Here is a 19,243-nt window from a genome sequence, read left to right as displayed (position 1 = left end):
CTCCTCCTTCAGCAGCCACCTATAGTATCGAGAGAGAGAGAGAGAGAACATTTTCTCAACCTTATCTATGTGTTATCACTGAACTGTGGAAATTGAAATGCTGCAGCATCTTTAGCTGGACACAAACTTTTAACATTAGATATCCCAGTGTATTGTGGTGATTTTGTGGATCTTTAGACCCATATAAAAAACCCCAGCAGATTAAATTATTTTTCTGGCAACTGGTAAATCCATTTTAAAAAAAACCCATCCAGGCCACTCAAATATTGTCCAGTAGTAACTCTAATGGGAGGCTGGAGTGCTCTTCTACTTAAGACTATTTGGCAAAATAATTGTGATGTTTCATAATCTGAACAGCAATTCCTAAAATGTGATTCTCTTATTTTTCTTGAAATCATCTAGTCAACCAACTTACCTCTCAGTGTGCACCTGGTGAGCACTTGGTTTGGGTTTAGTTTCTTGAAACATAAGGAACAATATCAGTTTGTTATAACTGTATCCACACCCCCCCCCCCCCCGCGAATAAGTCACGGCCCAAAATTCATTTCTTTTTTTTTTTTTTTTGTCCACTGAATCGAGCAAGTTTATAGATATAAAATATTTTAGGGTCAAGGTACAAATGTGATTACCCAGTCTGCAACCCTAGGGTGTGTTTTTCCCCCCAAGATTTCCTGTTCTGCTATATGGTCACCCATCAAAGTATTTGCATTATTTTTTCATAACAAATTAATCCACAGGCATATTAAAACTTTCAGGTGACTTATAACATCTGATGTTACTTTAACATCTCAGCCACAAAAGATGGTCTGGAATACATTACAGAATCCTATTCAGAATTTTTTTTTGTCCTATGGTACAGAGTAGACTGTAAGAGAATGAGTAGCAAATGGACTCAGCTACTCTGTGAAATCTAGTGATTTGATGAGCACAGCAGAATGAGGTCCCAATAAAAGAACTTTTAAAGCTTCTAAAGGTAACAGTACTTGCTACTGTGTTTGTACCTGAAACCTTGTTTTAGCGCAGGGGTCAGCAACATGTGGCTCACGGCTTGCCAGGGTAAGCAGTCGGCGGGCCGGGCCAGTTTATTTACCTGCTGACGCGGCAGGTTCGGCCGATTGCAGCCCCCACTGGCCGCGGTTCACTGTCCTGGGCCAATTGGGGCAGCAAGAAGCGACGCGGGCGAGCCGCTTGGGGCGGCCGAACCTGCCGCGTCAGCAGGTGCTTACCCTGGTGAGCCGCGTGCCAAACGTTGCCGACCCCTGTTTTAGAGGATCATTTTTATTTATTGGATGTAAATCACAGAAGCATCATATGGATGCTATTCTACTATGTGTCAAAATACTCTAGTACATCTTCAATGCAGAGTAACATCAATATTCTTGACCGATTTTTGTTTTACAGATAATTATGGAACCCAATTTGTATACACAGATTATTTTGCATCAGGTGCTACTATACATGTGAGCAATTTAAAACCCTTTATTCAAACAAACAGCTAAAAATCAAACTTACTGTAACAAATGTATTAAAGTTTTGGACGCAGTTTGCTAGTGTAAATGTCCTTGTTGTTACAAATGCAGTGGCATAAAAATCTGTGGGACTACTTTCCTCAGATATGACTGCTGGGGTGCTCCACTCACTGCTATGATGGTGCTGCCTCCTGGTCACTCTTCATGACTCACCCCTCCGGCCAGGTCACTGCATTTTCCCCTTTCGGGGTACCAAAGTCTTCCTTCAGCAATCCTGGATGTCTTCCCATTCACTGCCCCCATGCTGCCACTATTTACATCAGCTGAGGATCTGCCCTCAATAGCTATTAAGTAGTGAAGAGCAAATCTGAAGATGTTTTAGTTAAGTGCCCATTGGTGGGGTGATACTAGGTACGATCTGATTTAACATCTTCACTTATGTTCTGCAAGAGGGACTAAACAGCACTTGGATGAAGCCAGTAGATTATACTAAACCAAGAGAAGTTGTGAATAGTTAAAGAGAAATATGATGGAGACCTAGAAAGATCAGGAGGATGAGCAGAAAATTACAATGATTTCAACTTGAAAGAATGAAAACTATTCCATTTCCAAAATATCAATTTGAATAGTCTAGCTCTGCTACATTTTAATTATACATAAAGATGTAAATTCTGTTAATCACCAAATCCTATAATTGGGTTCAGAATCCAGGGTTAAAACTACTGTACATAAAAAGGTCAAAGAAAATTTCAGTGATACGTCAAAGATAAAATATTTGCCTCTTTTCACTGTCAGCTGATCATGAGAAATCCTACCGAGAACAAAGGATTCATTGCCAAGAAGAAAACAGACACAGGGAAGCAGACACTACAGCTGTCTAACATGAATATTATTAAAACCCAAGAGCGACCTAGACCTATGGGGTTGCACTAGGAATGCACTGGCCCTTGATCTTGAGATATTTTAGCTAGTGCCTAGGTAGTTCTGAAATGTTGGTGTTCAAGTTCTTTTTCTATTCAGACTTACAGAAATAGCTAAAGTTGTGTGCACATGTGCAGTACAGGACTCCACAATCCAAAGAAGAAAATGCCTTCAAACATGGGCTAAAATAGGTGTTCTTTGAGAGACAGAAATGTCTAATATAAACTGCTTTGAAGGAAGAAAATAGAGAGGAATTGCTGGTTTCCGTAGCATTTTACTTAAAAATAACTTTAAACAAATCCGTGTACCTCACCATCTGAAAATTGTCAACTCTGAATGAATGTGGCAGATGCTGCCTTTATAGTTACTGTGAAATTACACAGTAGGAGGCTAGGATTCCATGACATTTATTTCTATTTGTAGTTCTCCATTATTTTTGGTGACTAGAAGAGGAGATTCAATAAGCCTCAGCTCATGCCTAATCTATCTAGTTGTCAGTTTGTGTTCTGTTTGAGGCTGAGCTGGCAGCTACTTTTCATTTTTAACTATTTCTAAAGAAGAAATGCTTAAACATTTTCAACCAATCCTGTAATAAGTGGTGCTGCAAATAATCCCAGTCCCCTCTTTTCCCTATTCAGAAACTTAAATCTAGATTTTTAGATATAGATTTAAATAACATTAAGGCTTTTTTACAATCTGACAGAAATAAAGTAAAGATGACATCCTTAACGCATATGATTGAGGGATGCGAGTCCATTTGGTTTAGGGGATGGGGGAAGAAACATATGACTAAAAGATAAACCTCAACTTTACCATGTTTATGGTAGAGATGGTATTTCCATTCCAAGACACTCTATTTGTAATGTATACACTTCTTTGAAAATGTTTCTTTGGGCTGAAATTAATCATCCATCTCAACTCCCCAAATTATTTTTCTGTTAGTTAACTTGCTGGTTACCTCAAAAACAGCAAGACCAAGAACAAAATCCTGTGCCAACACCAGCAGTTCTAGCAGGGGAAAGAACAGACCTCAAAGTTTTCTTCTGACCCTTCTTAATCTCTGTCATTCTCCTGTGAGGCACAAAGCTTCCTAATTAAATGATTTTGCTCTCTGTTAACTCTACCCACATCCCTGATTTAGCAGCTTGAAGTGAGGTCCTAGGAATTGTCCATTCTTGACTTCTCTCAATGTAATGTCTTTAAAATTCCTTGTAATCAGTAACATGATGGGCTTGGGTACTGGACAGTCTCTTTGCAAAAGAATAAATGGACACAAATCAGACGTCAAGAATTATACCATTCAAAAATCAGTTGGAGAACACTTCAACCTCTCTGGTCACTCGATTAGACCTCAAAGTTGCAGTACTATAACAAAAAACTTCAAAAACAGACTCCAATGAGAAACTGCGGAATTGGAATTAATTTGCAAACTTGACACCATTAAATTAGGCTTGAATAAAGACTGGGAATAGATGGCTCATTACACAAAGTAAAACCTATTTCCCCATGCTAATTTTTCCCTCCTACTGTTACTCACACCTTCCTGTCAATTGTTGGAAATGGGCCATCCTGATTATCACTACAAAAGTTTTTTTTTCTCCTGCTGATGATAGGGTACCTTAACTGATTACTCTCATTATAGTTGGTATGGCAACACCCATTTTTTCATGACTTGTGTGTGTGTCTTACTGTATTTTCCACTGCATGCGTCCGATGAAGTGGGTTTTAGCCCACAAAAGCTTACGCTCAAATAAATTTGTTAATCTCTAAGGTGCCACAAGTACTCCTCATTCTTTTTGCTGATACAGACTAACATGGCTACCACTCTGAAACCTGTACATGCTCAGTTGACATTTATTATAATAATGGCTTTTTGGTGTTTAAAAATATGATTTCATGCATACCCATTACAGACTGAGTTCTGAGACTGTCCCTAGAATCTCTTTTAAACTTCCAAAAGGCGCGTTCTATAAAATCAGAACTGAAGACATGAACGCTAGAAAAGTAGGGTCAAATTTGGAAGAGAAATCAATGGTGAAGCTGCAAAGCGCAGCCAAAAAATAATAATTAATTTACATGGCCACTAGAATTAGGTATCATCTTACCCTAAATTTCACAACAGGTATGGAACTGAACTTTCCAAAATGTAAGCTCCCTTGTTTTGATTGAGAATTTTGAAGCACCAAATTATAATGCTGCTTTCTTTTTTTCCTCTTTGAAATCTCTTCTAGTGACAAACTTTAATCAGCTATTCTAATGTTTTTTGCTGCTGCTGCTGCTGTTAATTATATTGCTTTAATCACAAATATTTAAAACTACCAACCCTGTCCTGTCTTCTGAAGGGACCAAACACTGGTATAAGGACACTATACTGTATAACAAAAGTAAACAACCAAAGCAGGCATTTCATCATAGAAATTTGTTCATTTGAGTGATGTAAATAAGTTTTATTTCAATGAAAAATATCAATAAAGAGAAGGCGTTTGTCATTTTTCCCCATACTCAGTGCTACGGAACTCAGATGTAAAACAGTCATTTAGGAAGTCTTACAGATGAGATGACAGGAAGACTTCTTTTTTTTTTTTTTTTAAAAGCACCCCAAAAAGCTGCTTCAGCAGATCAAAAAGATGACTTTGCTGAAGTGAAGATTACTTGTGCTATTTATAGATAAAATAGTCAAATTGAGTCTCTCTTACAAGCTGTATCTGACTCACATGCTGATTAATGTTGAATTGAGGAAGCAGAACTGACCCAGAAACGACAAGGAAAAGGCAATTGGTCAAACATGTATGTCCACACTGCAATGTAAGCCCAGGTTACTGGGACTCAAGTCAGCTGTGACCATGGGTTAGAGAAACCAAGTCTGAGCACTGATTGATTGTTAACCCTAGGTTAAGATTTTTCTAACCCAGGCTTGAACTTGGATCTCTGGTATCCATGCTACTATGCAAGACCTGAGAAAAACCAGACATATCCCAGACTCCTTAGCATCCTTCTGAAATGTGGCTGCTTTAGACCTTTGACTGTGGTGCATGGCGGGAAAGCTTATTTGTCCACCCCGCATGTTGCAAGAAGTTTCCCCAACCCACTAACACAGTCTGCTGAGCAGTTACTTTGGTCCCAGCTACAGGAACCAGCAACATGGAGGAGGCACCTTTTCGAAGAACTTCTCTTGCTTGTGCTTTCACTCCTGTGTCAGAAAATGGGCAGAGCTTTTATGAGACATGGGGGTGGGGGGGAACATTTTGGCTGCATTGTCTGACCTATCACAGGCACCTGACACAGCTTATGATGGAGCACGAGGAGATGGTGGCAGAGAAAGGGTACCCAAGCATGGCAGACTCTAACTAGTTGCTGCTGCTCATTACATTCAGTACAGCTGCTGATACCCCCTACATAGACTGGCACTTCTGGTGCGGGGCCACAACCTCAGACTGCTGAGATGACATCATGCAGACCTGGGATGACCAGCAGTGGGCCCAGAACTTTGGCATAAAGAAAGCTACATTTCTGGAGCTTTAAGCAGTTTGCCCCAACCCTCCATTGTAAAGATATATGCATGAGGCCAAGCTGCCAGTCCAGAAAAGGGTTGCTATAACTATCTGGAAGCTGGCTACCCTAGACTTCTACAGGTCCACTGCAAACCATACTTTGGTGTTAAAAAGTTGACTCTATGTACAGGCAATGGGTGTGTGTGGCTTACCTCAAGGTGGTGGGCATAAAAGTTATTACTGAAGTAATTGCTGGCTTTGAGAGACTGGAATTTCCAAACTACTCTGGGGCCACTGATGGGACTCATCTATCTATACCTGTTAGCTTTCCTTAAGGAGTACATAAACTACAAAGGGTACTACTCCATTGTTATGCAGGCCCTCATGGACCACAGAGGGTAACATATGAATATCAATGTGGGTTTCATTAGGAAAGCTCATGCCAGGTGGTGCGGGTGTGGTGGGTCTCCTCCCCCTCCCCACCCCAATAGGCAGTCAACACTGATTGATGGGCTAGAATACTATTCCCACCAAATGAAATTGCCATAAAAGGAGTTACTGTCCCCACTGTTGGTCTGGGGGCCCCTGCATACCCATTTTTGCCTTGGCTTCTGAAACCGTACCCTGATTTCAGAGCCCCTGGCAAAAGCTGATTTGATTTAATCAGCAGGTGTAGAATGGTGGTTGAATGCACTTTGGCAGATTGAAATCCTGTTGGAGATGTCTACAGATATGTTTGGATTCCAATATCATTGCTGTCTGCAACACTGTGGCTTGCTATGCTCTTCATGGTCTCTGTGAAGCCAGAGGTGAGCCATTTCTTCCTGAATGGACCTATGATCATGAGGGACCACTGAACTGGTACACTCTGCCAGAAAGTGCACCTATCACCGCTGGAGCTGGATGCACCCAGACAACAGAAGTCGGATGTTTAGTGCTCCCATATTAGGGACTTGCGCGGCCCAAAGGAAGAGGGGAACTAGTACTTTTATGAATATGCTTGGGTGAGGATGGGGCTCATTGATTTGGGGTTGTGTGCTTGGGGAAGGGTGGGGGCTTGATTGCTATTACTCATGAATGACATGACCCTTATGAAATGAGAGGTGGGAGATGATTCACAGTATAGATTCATATAAGGAAGTGATTAAAGTATGGACTGATGTACTTAACTGTACGAGGAATGGTGTTTGCTTACCAATTCCTAATTGTCTCTGATCATGTGTTTACCTTTATTTTAAATATACATGATATATTGTGATGCAGTGATAGCAGTAAACTTTCTTGGTGATGTGAAAAGCTTTATTTATAAACATGTCTTAGAAAAATACACCATTCACTTATTGCCAGGCAGGCCAGCTACCACTACCACACCAAACACACCAGTAACAACAAAATGTTATGGGGAACAATGCATGAACATGTTCAAACAAACTCCTTACCGTTGCATGTCCCCTGGCAATCTATTCTCCTTTTCCCTGTCTGCTGGACATGGGGTGGGGGGAGGGCTGGAGGCATCTCGAGGGGCTGGGGTTAATAGGGAGGACTTCATGGGACTGAGTTGCCCTGCCCAGCTGCTCATAGGGCTCATACTATGGAGTTTTCCCAGCTGTTTCTGGACTGAATCCCAGGGAAGTGTACGGGGGATTCAGGCCATGGTGTGGGTGATGCAGCAGGAGCTGGTACTCTTGAAACCATTATTGATATCAGCTGCTCAAACAGCTCTCTCTGCTGAGCTCTGTTCTCCTCCCTTAGCCACTGTTCTGTTTCAGGAACTGTGAAGCAAGTGCCTGTTCCCACACTGCAACCCTGTCCTCAAGCTATGCAGTCAGCCTCAGACTTGCCTCTTGCTGTGCCTCCTCTCTCACCATAAGTCCCTCTGTCTTTGGTACTGGACCTGCTGGTTGGCCCTGTCCAGAATCTCAACCATAAGTCCATCAGGGAAACACTTCCTCTTGGAATGTTCCAAGGAGGTAGGTTGGTCCAGGCTTCTGCTGCAGTATGAGTGAACTGTGGACATGGGTGGTGTGTGAACTGCTGGCTAGCCCCACCACTTCTGCCCACAACCCATAGTCCCCTACCCCAGACTAGTGCCTCCAGCATCCCTGGAGCACAGGGAGGGTGCCCAGTATGGCATGGCCCCTGCCCTGGAGCGCCGGGAGGGCGGCCAGTGCAGGGGCTACCCCACAGGGAGACTGGAGTGGCCTAGCGGAAGCAGGAGGAGGGGGTGCCTGGGGGTGGAGCATGGGTGGGGCCATGCCTGGCTGTTTTGGGGAAGCATAGCCACTGCCCATGCCTGTAGAGGTCGAGCGGCCTGGAAAAGGACAAGACACCAAGGGTTATTGTCTGGAATAGGTCAGTGCAGGGGCACAGAAAAAATCCTCTTGGAATGTCAAGTTTATGAAAGGTTACTTTCACAATATAATGAAGTTCAGTTTGTAAGAGGGATGCTTCTGACCACAGAAGGTCCTTGTATGCAGCCTGATCAATTGCAGTGAAAGTGTGCAGACACAAGAGTAAGACAAAACAACCAGCTTTGCATTTAAAAAAAAAATTTTTTTTTAAAGCCAATTGCAAAACTACTTGGGTTTGGGGGTAGGGGGAAGGCATTGTCTGTTGCACAAAACCTCTATTTAAAAAAAAATCTTTTCAGGCCTTCTATATTTGGGAAGATGTAATTGTTCTTGTAGTGTCTGATTGGCAAAGGATGATATTCCAAGCAGCTAGTGAGAAACCTGCAGTTTATGAAACAGAGGTATTCAAACACATAGTGATTAAACAGCACATCTATGAGTGGAGTGTGCTGGTCAGCTACCAAGGGAACCCTGGAAAATACAACCTTCCCTGAAATATGATGACTTATCTGGACTTCCTGCTTCAGGAAAAGTTTGCAGCTATCAGCACTTGGGATTGGGTCAGAATTCATCAGGGAATCACCAGGATGCTTCATTAGCCTCCACATAGTTTATTCTGTTATGGCTGCACAGAAACACAACTCCACAGCCTTCCTTCACTCTCCTTTCTCCCCCCCTCCACCCTCATGGCACATTTCTGGACAAAATTTCAAACCCTAGTCATATCTGGGACAAATAATTTTGTCACCTATGGACTAGATTTGTAAATGGAACACATTTCCACCTCCCCAACCCCCTCCCCCTTACAGAGTGGCAAACATATAGGCATAGCAATGTAAGGTTATAATGTAAGGAATGTCCCTAGAAAAAATCTGTGTCTTTGACTGTTTGTATTTCCTGGTTGCCATTTTGAACTCCAGGTGATTGTGGTTGGGGCAGGGTGTGACTCTCACCGCTGGATTCAATCCACCATTAGCAGATAAACACTGCTAGCCAGGCATCTCATAACTTTTACGTTGGTTCATTGATCACTTCATTGTCCTTACTTGGCACTTGCCGCTGGCTCCCATCAGTCCCCATCCAAGGTGACCAGGTTATCGTGCACCATGGTTGGCTCTGTGCTGGGCACAATCCCCAGAACCCAGTCGAACTCCTCATAAAAGGTGCGGTTCTGGTCACTGGTTTTCCAGTACTCATCCTGAGCTGCTTAATTGGCTCCCTGTACTGGTCAATGCTCTGGTAAATTTGAGAAGTTGCCACCTTCTTTGCTATTTGTTGGTATGTGTGATCATTCCTGGTACTATTACTGGAGTCCACGGTTTTGCTGGCCATAGACAAGAACTTTACCAAAATTTGGCTGTGATCCCGTAACCATGAAGCAGTGTGTTTTGCAAAAGGCTTGTTCTGTTCAGTCTCCTTTGCCAACACAGAAAGCTCTCTGAGGGGGTGTATTTGCAGCTCAGTAGTCAGAAGACAACAGAAAGGTTAACGCTGACTCACTGAGCTGCTGCTGTATGCCAAAGGGGGGTTGCTTCCGTTTTTACTGCAGTCAACTGGAGATTCTTGGAATAGAGGGGACAAAGGAAGTTGGCCCATGCAATTGTGGGATACTTTTGGAGGACTCCCAGAACCCAAGTTATAGGGGCTGCATCTACATGGCAAAACAATAAGGTTTGAACCCTGATTTACAGCTTGACTTGAGTTTGGACGCTGCAGCCCCACAGGGTCCTGGGACCCTGTCCAAGCCCTGGGTCACTGCAATTTGTGAGTAGATGGAACAGGGGTTAGACGTGAGCCTTAGTCTGAGCCCAAGCTTACATGGCAGGTACCCATGAGGTTTAGTTCAGAATCCAAATTACTTCAGCTGGGGGGTTGTTTTAGAAACAACATATGAAAGGTTAGTTTTTAATATCAAATTTTATCACAGCACCATGCAGTGAGGAATGGAGGGAAAGAATAGGGAAAAAGACTGTTAATTACTGATTGCCCATCTCTAATACAAGACACAGCCTGGATAAAAATCTGGATATCCCCACATAGTTCTTGTTTCCAAGAGGTAGATGAGTGGTTTCATTTATTTTTATTATGCTTTGAAGAACTGGCTGCTTTGCTGGTAATTATTAAGGGCTAAGTGGTATGAAAGTGGTCTAGCACTGTCCATAGCCTCATTCTTCATTCTGTGCTCTCTAAAATATTAATGCACTGCTCTAGTTCTGCATGGAAAAGGGAGTCAAGTTCAAAGTCTGTGTCCTGATACTCAAAGCTTGTTAAAAATTGGTCCTAGACCTCAAGAGCTCACCTCTTCCTCCAAACTGTTGACCACTAGGGAGAAGCACAATGCAGGAGACAGAAATCTCACAGGAGAGGCAACAAGACTATGGAACCCAGGATGGGGTCTGTTTACACTATTGGGAGGTGTGATTGCAGAATGTGTATGCATACCTGACCTAACTTTGATCTGGCTATCTTGTACAATTAGCAGTGATGCCATGGCAGTATGGACTGTGCTACAGGCTAGTTGCCTGAGCACAAGCCTGCATGGGACCATAGGTACATACTCAGGTGGTTAGCCCATGCCCTCAACAGCTGTCATGGCTTCACTACTATTTTTAGCAAGCTAGCTAGATCAGAGCTAGCTGGGGTGTGCCTACACGTGCTGCGATCACACCTCCTGACTGCAGTGTAGATGTACCCTAAAATAGAAGAAATAAGAATAACCACTAACCTCACTGCATTCAGAACTATCTGCAACAATCCTCTCCCCAACCCAGCCTTCCCATAATAAATACCTTTCAAAACTCTTTTTATTTCTCGTCAAGCTCCTTCTACCTATTGGAAAGGAAGAAAGAGAGATTATTGCTGTCATTTAGAAACAGGAGCGGCTCAGATATTATGATTGGTCAATCTGTAAATCAAGACAAACAGATATAAGCAAATCATCTCAATTAAAAGGAGGCACAAAGTTCCAAATAAGAATTTTTATTCAAGAAGAAAGTAAAATTGTGTTCTGAGCCTAACATTTGATAGTTTGAACGTGAGGCCCTTTAAAATGTTTCGCTCATCTCAGAGATGACCAAACATTTGCCAGTAATTCTTTTACACACAATCTTCTATTTTGTACACCATAATTTTGTTTCTCTCAGCAATTCTGGTTGCTCATGGTCCTAAACACTCTTTTTGCCATGAGTACTTTTCGCACTAGCCAAAAATCAAAATGACAAATGTTCAGGATATATAAAAATTGAAATGGAAACATCAAAAATAATGAAAACTGACTCCATCCTCAATCCAAAAGTTTCCTTTATTAAAAATATGGTTGGCATTAGAATAAATAAAAGTATTTCTCTTAGTCCTATCAGCTTCCCACTGGGTACAAAAGAAAGCAAATTAACAGGCTCCTTTTGTGAAAAGATACTGTTAGTTATAGGTCATCTAAAATAATTTATGTGCCCTTTTACAGTTGACCAAATTGTACAAAATAAGTAATTTCTTCAAAAAGGAATCACTGAGTACTGATACCGCTTGACTGATCAGCCAGAGTTTCCAGAGAGATATGCCCTGAAAAAAATAGCCATTTAAAAATGTATATATTTATTTCTAGGTGGGTTTTCTTTTTTTTTTGCCAACAGATAACAATCAAACTATTGATGAGCTGCAGATCAGAATGGTCGCAATCTGATTTTTTTTCAGGTAGTACATCGTACCCACTAAATATTTGGGGACCCAAATTGAGAACAATATTTAATAAAAGTATTAAATTTTTTACACTGTGCATGTGCCAACACAGAAATTGCTAGAGGGTTTCTATTCCTGCCATTTTATGTTTTAAAGCTGAAATCTAGTAAATACTAGATCTAACATCTAAAGGGTTAATTGGATTGGCTTGAAATTTGGTGTGCTGGGTAGCATTAGTGATCCTAATTTGGAGTCATTTGAATGAGGGGTTCCTGAGTTAAAGCCCACCCCACCTTGCAAATTGGTTTCCTTCTATTGCCTTGTACTGTTAAACTGAGAGGTACTAATCAAGGGATAAATCACACGTGATGCTGTGTCAAACCACAACCTAAAACAAAAGGAGTTTCGGATTAAGTGGCTATAGATTGGCTAGAAGTTGAGTCATGGGTGGAAGTTTTATTCTGGGAGGAATGTAATCAAGTAGTTGGTATGAAAAAATTAGATATGTGAATACTCCCTGAGAGGGGAGGGATCTTAGGGCTGGAAGCATGTCGGGATAGGGGAAAGGGGGGTTTGGGGCTGCAGCAAGGAGAGTGGGGTTAGGAGGAGGGGGATAAATTGGGATGGATGGGGAGAGAGGCCTGCTCCCCCTGCCCATTGCTGTCATTGCACCCAACCCCTTGCAGCCACAGCTCTGTCAGTGCACCACCAACCCATGTGCACTCCTAGTTCTGCCAGTGTGTTCCAACCATCTTGGAGACCCAGCTGTGCCAGTTCATCTGAATCACCCTGCCCATGTTCTACAACTCTGCCAGTACATCCGAACCCTGACTTAACCACCTGGACCATCAGCTCTGCCAGTGAATCCCAAACCCCTTCACACCAAATCTGCATTTCTTCCAGTGCACCCCAACCACACTGCAGCCCCTGTTCTGCCAGTGCACTCCAACTAACCTGAACCCCAAGCCTCCTACACCCCACAGCTCTGTAAGTGCACCCCTGCCCTCAACTGTCTTACACCCATTTCTGCCAGTGTACCCCAAGCCCCCTGTACTCCACAGAGTCTTGGGGAGGAATCAGACATGTGTCTGCTTCCTGGGAGGGAAGGAAAAATTAGGGGGTAGAAAAGTGGGGGAACAGAGGAGAGGGATTTGGGGCTGCAATGAGGGGATGAGCTTTATGGGGTTGTGGATTAATGGAGATGGCTGGTGGGGGAGAGGGGAGAGAGCCGCGAGGGTTAGGGGGAGTGGGGCTGAGTGGCAGGGGGACTTGGGGAGAATAGAGGCAGAGGCACCTGTCAGCCCCACATTCTGCCCTCCTATGAGTTTATGCCCAGATGTAGGGGTCTTTCCCCTTAGGGGGACCTGAGCCGCCCTCTCTGCCCCCTCATGTGATCTGGGATATGGGCGGTCTTGTTGCCTCTTGAAGTGTCTGAGCCCATCTTCCTGCCTCCATGTGTGAGCCAGGATCTCGGGGGAGCCATGCCCATATATAGGGGTTGGACCCTTACTTCCTTCTTCTCCCCCTCTTATGAGCCGGGTTCAATGTTGGGAGGGTTTGATCTTTTGGGAAGGTCTGAGGCCTTCTCCCTGCACCCCCAGGAGAGCTAGGATCCGGGGAAGTCCTGTCCCTTTCAGTGGGTGGCTGAGAATGGGTATATTTCATGCATATCACAGGCTCTAAAGTACTCTGGAGGGTGATGAGAACACCCAGTGAGATGACAATTGGAGTGATTGCTTGTTATAAATTGCTTTTGTAATAAAGTGTTTTTATTTTATGGGGAGGTTTACTGTGAACACAGCAAAATAGTCAGCAGCTGGCTTAATACATTTTTTTGTTATACTGGATGGGAAGGAGCTGGAGACAGAGAACTTTGTGTGTTGCAGGCGGTGAAACGGAATGGGGGCAGGAAGAGGAGATGTGGTTGTAGAGGGGTAGGAAAATGAAGCAGTTTTAAGAAAATTTTTATTTTACTAGACCTCAGGGGTGGGGAGAGGGAGAAGCTACTTCCTGATCTCATATGTGTTTTCAAACACGCATAGTATGGAGGTTGGGAACTCACAGCATAGGTACCTTGACCTCTGAGGGAAAAGAAATATGTTCATTAGCAAGGTTGCCAATGTTTTGATTCTAGGTGATTCCTGGATCATGAGTTGCAGAAATGGGAGAGCAAGGAGTACACCAAGAAGATTGCTGACTATAGGCTAATTTGGCTTGATATGCAAATTGAGGGACACTATGTACAACTGCCTAAATTACTAACTCCTATTAACAGCATATCTTTTCCTGCTCAAAAACCAACAAAATTCAGTGGCAAAAAACTACAGAATTAAGGTTGCTAGGTCATCCCTTTGCACAATGCTGAGTCAGACTCCTTGAAACCAGAAAATGCAGAATTAATTCAGCCCTCATTCTGCCATGCCCCAATATACCCCATTAAATGCACATGTCTTTTAATATTTACTCTTCATTTGGAAGTCTGAGCTTTGCTCAACTCAATGTTTTGCAAGGGGATGACATACCACAAAGCAACCATAATACTTCCTTAACAGAATTTCTTGCCATTGAATTTTATATATATATACATATATATAAAACCTAGCTGTGGTGCTTAAGTGTAGTCCAAGTTAATTAAATTAAGGTTACACAAGTTCAGCATGTCAAGTTAATGTTCTAGCATTTAAAAATTAATAATGTTACTATTTCTAACCTATGTTTTCTTGATTTTTTTTTTGCTTTAACTTTATGAAACTTTTAAATAAACCTTGCTTTTAAATAGAGGTTTGGAGCACAAAAGGGAATGTTCTTGTTAATATATTTTGGAGAGCTAGTAAAAATCATTGGGTTGAACTAGGTAAATATTTCTAGGCATTAGTGCATTCCAAAGTTCACACGTATTTTGATCCCATTGAAGCTTTTATCCTATAAACACGAAAGTTAAAAGTGAACCCCATTCCCTAGCTGATATAGTATGCTCCTCATAAGAAGTGTGAAGAGTAGTAAGCCACATGATGGCACTGTTCAACAAGGAATCCGAAAGAGGTGGTTTTAGAGTGGTAAGTGACTTGTGCACTCTTCACTGTCTGTTCAGTGCAGGTCTACTGCATTGTAAGGAAGTTGATGTTGGAATCCTATAGATGCAAATGACAAATTCCCTCTTGGGTGATTTATCCTCCACTTAGGAAGAAAAAATCAGTTTCACACATACAGAATGGGAAGAGACTGTCTAGGAAGGAGTACGGCAGAAAGGGATCTAGGGGTTATAGTTATAGCGGGAAGAGGGGCATTGCAGAGGAGAGATTCAGTGTGGGAGAGGTGGAGAATTGGAAGCCTTAACCATGGTCTACACTGAAAAATTTGATCAACGTAGCCAGGGCCGGCTCTGGCTTTTTGGCCACCCCAAGCAAAAAAAAAGGAAAGAAAAAAAACCGGGGTGGCCAGAACGGCAAAGCAAAAAAAAAAAAAACACCTGCGGTGCAGGTGCAGAGGGACCGGCTAGGGGGGGAAGGAGGAGGGAACGGGCGGGAGAGAGAGAGAAGGGGGTGGCCAGGACTACAGCAGGGGCGCTGCCACGCGGCCCCTCCCGCTGCGCCACCTCCTGCCGCTTGCCGTGAGGGCTCCACTCCGGTCAGCGGGGAGGGAAGGAAGAGGACTGCCCTGCAGGGCGCTCTGGTTCTCCATGCCGCCGCCCCCTACAGGGCGGCCGGAGTGGAACAAGAACAACAACAAAAAAAGGCGTCCATGCCGCCCTAGGATTGGGCTGAATGCCGCCTCGAACAATCTGCCGCCCCAAGCACCAGCTTGCTCAGCTGGTGCCTGGAGCCGGCCCTGAACATAGCTTCGTCAGCCCTGAGCACCATAGTTAGATCAATCTAACTCCCAGTGTAAATGTGGCTAGGTCAATGGAAGAATTCTTCTGGAAAGCTAGCTACCATCTTTTGGAGGGGAGGATTAACTACAGCAACCCCCCATCTCCCTTGTGTCACTGTAGGAAGCTTTTACATAAAGGCTCTACTGCAGCATAGTTGCGGTGCCATAGTTGTGCTGTTGTCACATCTGTAGTGTAGACAAGCCCTCAGAGTTTAAAATAACTTTGCAGTCTTGAGCTAGTAAACCCTGTCTATGTGATTGGCACTGAGGAGTGACCACAGGACTTGGCAGTAGAAGATTCATTTGTGAAGCTGGCTTGCTTGGCACCAGCATATGTTACTGCTAATGCAAGTGTCAAAGAACCAAGGTAAAGGCGGAATAGCACTACAATAAAAAGAGCGCACAGAATTATTTTTGTAACTTGTTATACACGCAATTTTTTTCAGGCCAGTTTAAAATGTAAGCCAACATAAAGTATTTATAAATATACACAAGTCAAGCAAATGCATTGCAATAATCTAATCCCAAAATACACACATAGTCAGCAGGTTTTACTTCACATCCACCTGAATTATGAGGTTGTCAGGACAAGCACACATTTAAAGTGACACTGGAAGCCAAAGCTATGAGCTGTTAATCCAGTTTGGATCCTAATCCCACAAATACATCTGTTTTCATATGAGAAACTACCATCCTAATATGACTTTGTCCTTGTCTATAGCTTGGTCAATTTTTAATGTTGACTTAAACAAATAGTAAAAACCTTCAACTGAGAGCAATATAAGTGGGCCAGGTGTGGCTTTGGATGAATGCTGAGGTCTGTATCTACAGTGATGCTTGGGAATATATATGAGTGTGAAAAGGCCAGAAAACCTGTAAAAAGAAAGGGAAAGATGGCAGAGGGACAAGAATAAGCTACAAAAAGGACCTTGTTGTAGGCTACAAAATATTCCCACAAAATGTGAGCTGTATCTCAGGGTTCACATGGGTAATTTTGGAATGCAAGGATAGGCAAGCCTACTACAGCCCCTAGACTTTCATATTTGAGAAAGTAGGGCTTCATCCTCAGATGGTCTTGCTGGGGTGGGGGAAGGATAGTAGGCAGCAAAGAACAATTTATATCTGGTGGATCCTGAGCTATGGTTGGTTCAAACAAATTTGGGGGGCCCTGCAAAGACAAAGTAATTATACCCTAGTCTTTATGGTCCAAGATTCAGTGTATGATAATGTCACCCAGACCTACTTCAAACAGCTCCATCATGGTAGCATGGGAAAGGTTATAGTGCTCAGATGCTCAAAAGCGTTTCTGTGCAGTGACTTGGCAGCTATCCTCCTGCTGAATGTGATAGGGAGACTTAATTACAATGACTGACCGCAGCTGTAGGGGCATCAGAGCTGACTACATAAACAGAGTGAAAAACTCAATTAAGGGAGATGGTGTATATAAAACTTGCACCAGGCAGGAAGGGATTGAGGCATTGGAGTGGCCCTGCCTTGCCATACTTGCACGTCATGTCAAGAATGGAAGAGGAGTACAAGATGGGGGAAACTTGGTTCAGTAGGGGGCAGCTCTGTGCTGAGCTTCCCATTTTCCAGGAAGAAGCCTGGTGGAAGGCACAGCCTGTGCCCTTGCCTAAAAGGAGATATAAGCACCCTGAGGTGAAAGGGGCTGTATCATATTTCTTCTACTGTTGAACCAGCAGATTTTGGGCCAAACTAAGGACCACCCAAAGCCTGTGTGAAGGAAGAGAGGCTAGTGGCCCTGCTGAGATTGACTGTATTTTTTTATTGTTTATTTTTCAGCTTCTCAGTTGTTTATTTACCTGGGACCATGGAAGGGGTAAATATCCAGAGGGACTCAGCTAAGTCTGGAGGGCTAAGACTGTCGCCTTCAGAGGGCTACTGAGTACCCCAGGATGAGTAACCACAGACAGACTGAGTATACATCCCCATGAATACCCCATTTGTCAGGGGCCTAACCTGCAGCAAAGTCAGTCTCCTGGCAGCCTAATGAGTGCAGCTGGCCCTGATAGAGGCTGACTGACTGCTCCACCTGAGTGGATGTAGGGGTCATATGGCTGATATTTAAGCTCAGTGGCTGCTCAATGCATTCTTAGCTCTCCCTGCCTTGTCCATGTCTCTGTCTGTACCTGCTCCTGCTCTAGCCCCCAGCTTCTTCCTGACTCCCAGCTCAGACACTTAGCTCTGCCTTCTTGCTACAACTCTGGTTAATCCTTTTGCTTAGGCTTTGGTTTATGACACCAGGTAACAACCCTTAATTCTACTCCTGGCATGCTCTGTTGGGATTTGGCTCTAACTGGTAGATTGGACTCTTGCTCCAACCATTAGGCCAGGCTGCCCAGGACTTGGTTGTCAATGCCATGAGAAAGAAGGTGAGAAGTTCTTTCCTCTCTGAAAAGGCCTGGCAAAGGCTGGAGTGGAGGAGAAGCAGCTTGGAGTGAGCTGGGAAAAGGGCCTGGAGAAAGACTCTGCAATAAGTGGTAGTTGCATGAAATAGCAGGTAGCTCTTTAGGAAGATGGTAAGCCTATGGAGGGCAGAAAAGTACCATGAAACTCTTAGAGGGTAGTAGAGCCCTGCATGGGACTATTTTTAATCCCGCTCCCATCCTGCCCTGCAGTTCCCAATTGCTCCTGCTATTATGTCAGCAGGTCCTGCAGGACCCCTGGGATCCTGGTCCTGCCCTGCAATACCACTCTCTCCTGATATTATGGCAGTTGGACCCGTGGGATCCCAGTCCTGCTGTGGGGCTCTAAAGGATAGCCTTCAGGAGAGCAGAGATACAAGTCCTAACCAGTAGTGAGCCCTGGAGGGGACCAAGCAGACCCATGCAGAGCAGTTCCAGGAAGGTGGAATATTTTGGAAATAATCTACTTGCTGTGATAGTATTGCAGAAGAATCTAGCAGCCCAAATCCTAGATCTAGGTGCTGTATAAACATGTGAAGGAGCTGAACAATGGAAGGACCCTCCCCTTCATTATCCTGATAACCCTTTCTAGGCCATATATTACTATAGAATGGTTGCTTAGTCAGAACTTTAGAAGGAGGATTGGATATTTAGGGTTCTTCCGATGAATTAAAATGGCTCATTTAATTTGCTTCATGACTCTTCATCAGGCTCTCATGCTTAAGAAATGGGTCAATAACTGAATTTTTAGCTTCCCTGCAAAGACTGATTTAACACTCCCACCTCCTCTAGTTATAGTTAAGTATGTAAAATTGTGAGAGCAGAACCCTATTAAGTAACCTTTCAGCCTAGAAAAAATATTTGAACTGACTTTGACATTTTAAAAAGGAAGATTAATTTCTATGAACTTCACCGTTAAAACACTGACTCTAAGCTGGCTGTGTTTAATGATCAAATGAGAGAGAGGAAAAAAACAACAACAACCCTGCAAGAAACTAATTATATATATATATATATATATATATATATATATATATATA

The sequence above is a fragment of the Trachemys scripta genome, chromosome 6 (genome assembly GCF_013100865.1).
Source record: "Trachemys scripta elegans isolate TJP31775 chromosome 6, CAS_Tse_1.0, whole genome shotgun sequence".
Classification (NCBI taxonomy): Eukaryota; Metazoa; Chordata; order Testudines; family Emydidae; genus Trachemys; species Trachemys scripta.
This window is presented reverse-complemented; position numbering follows the sequence as displayed.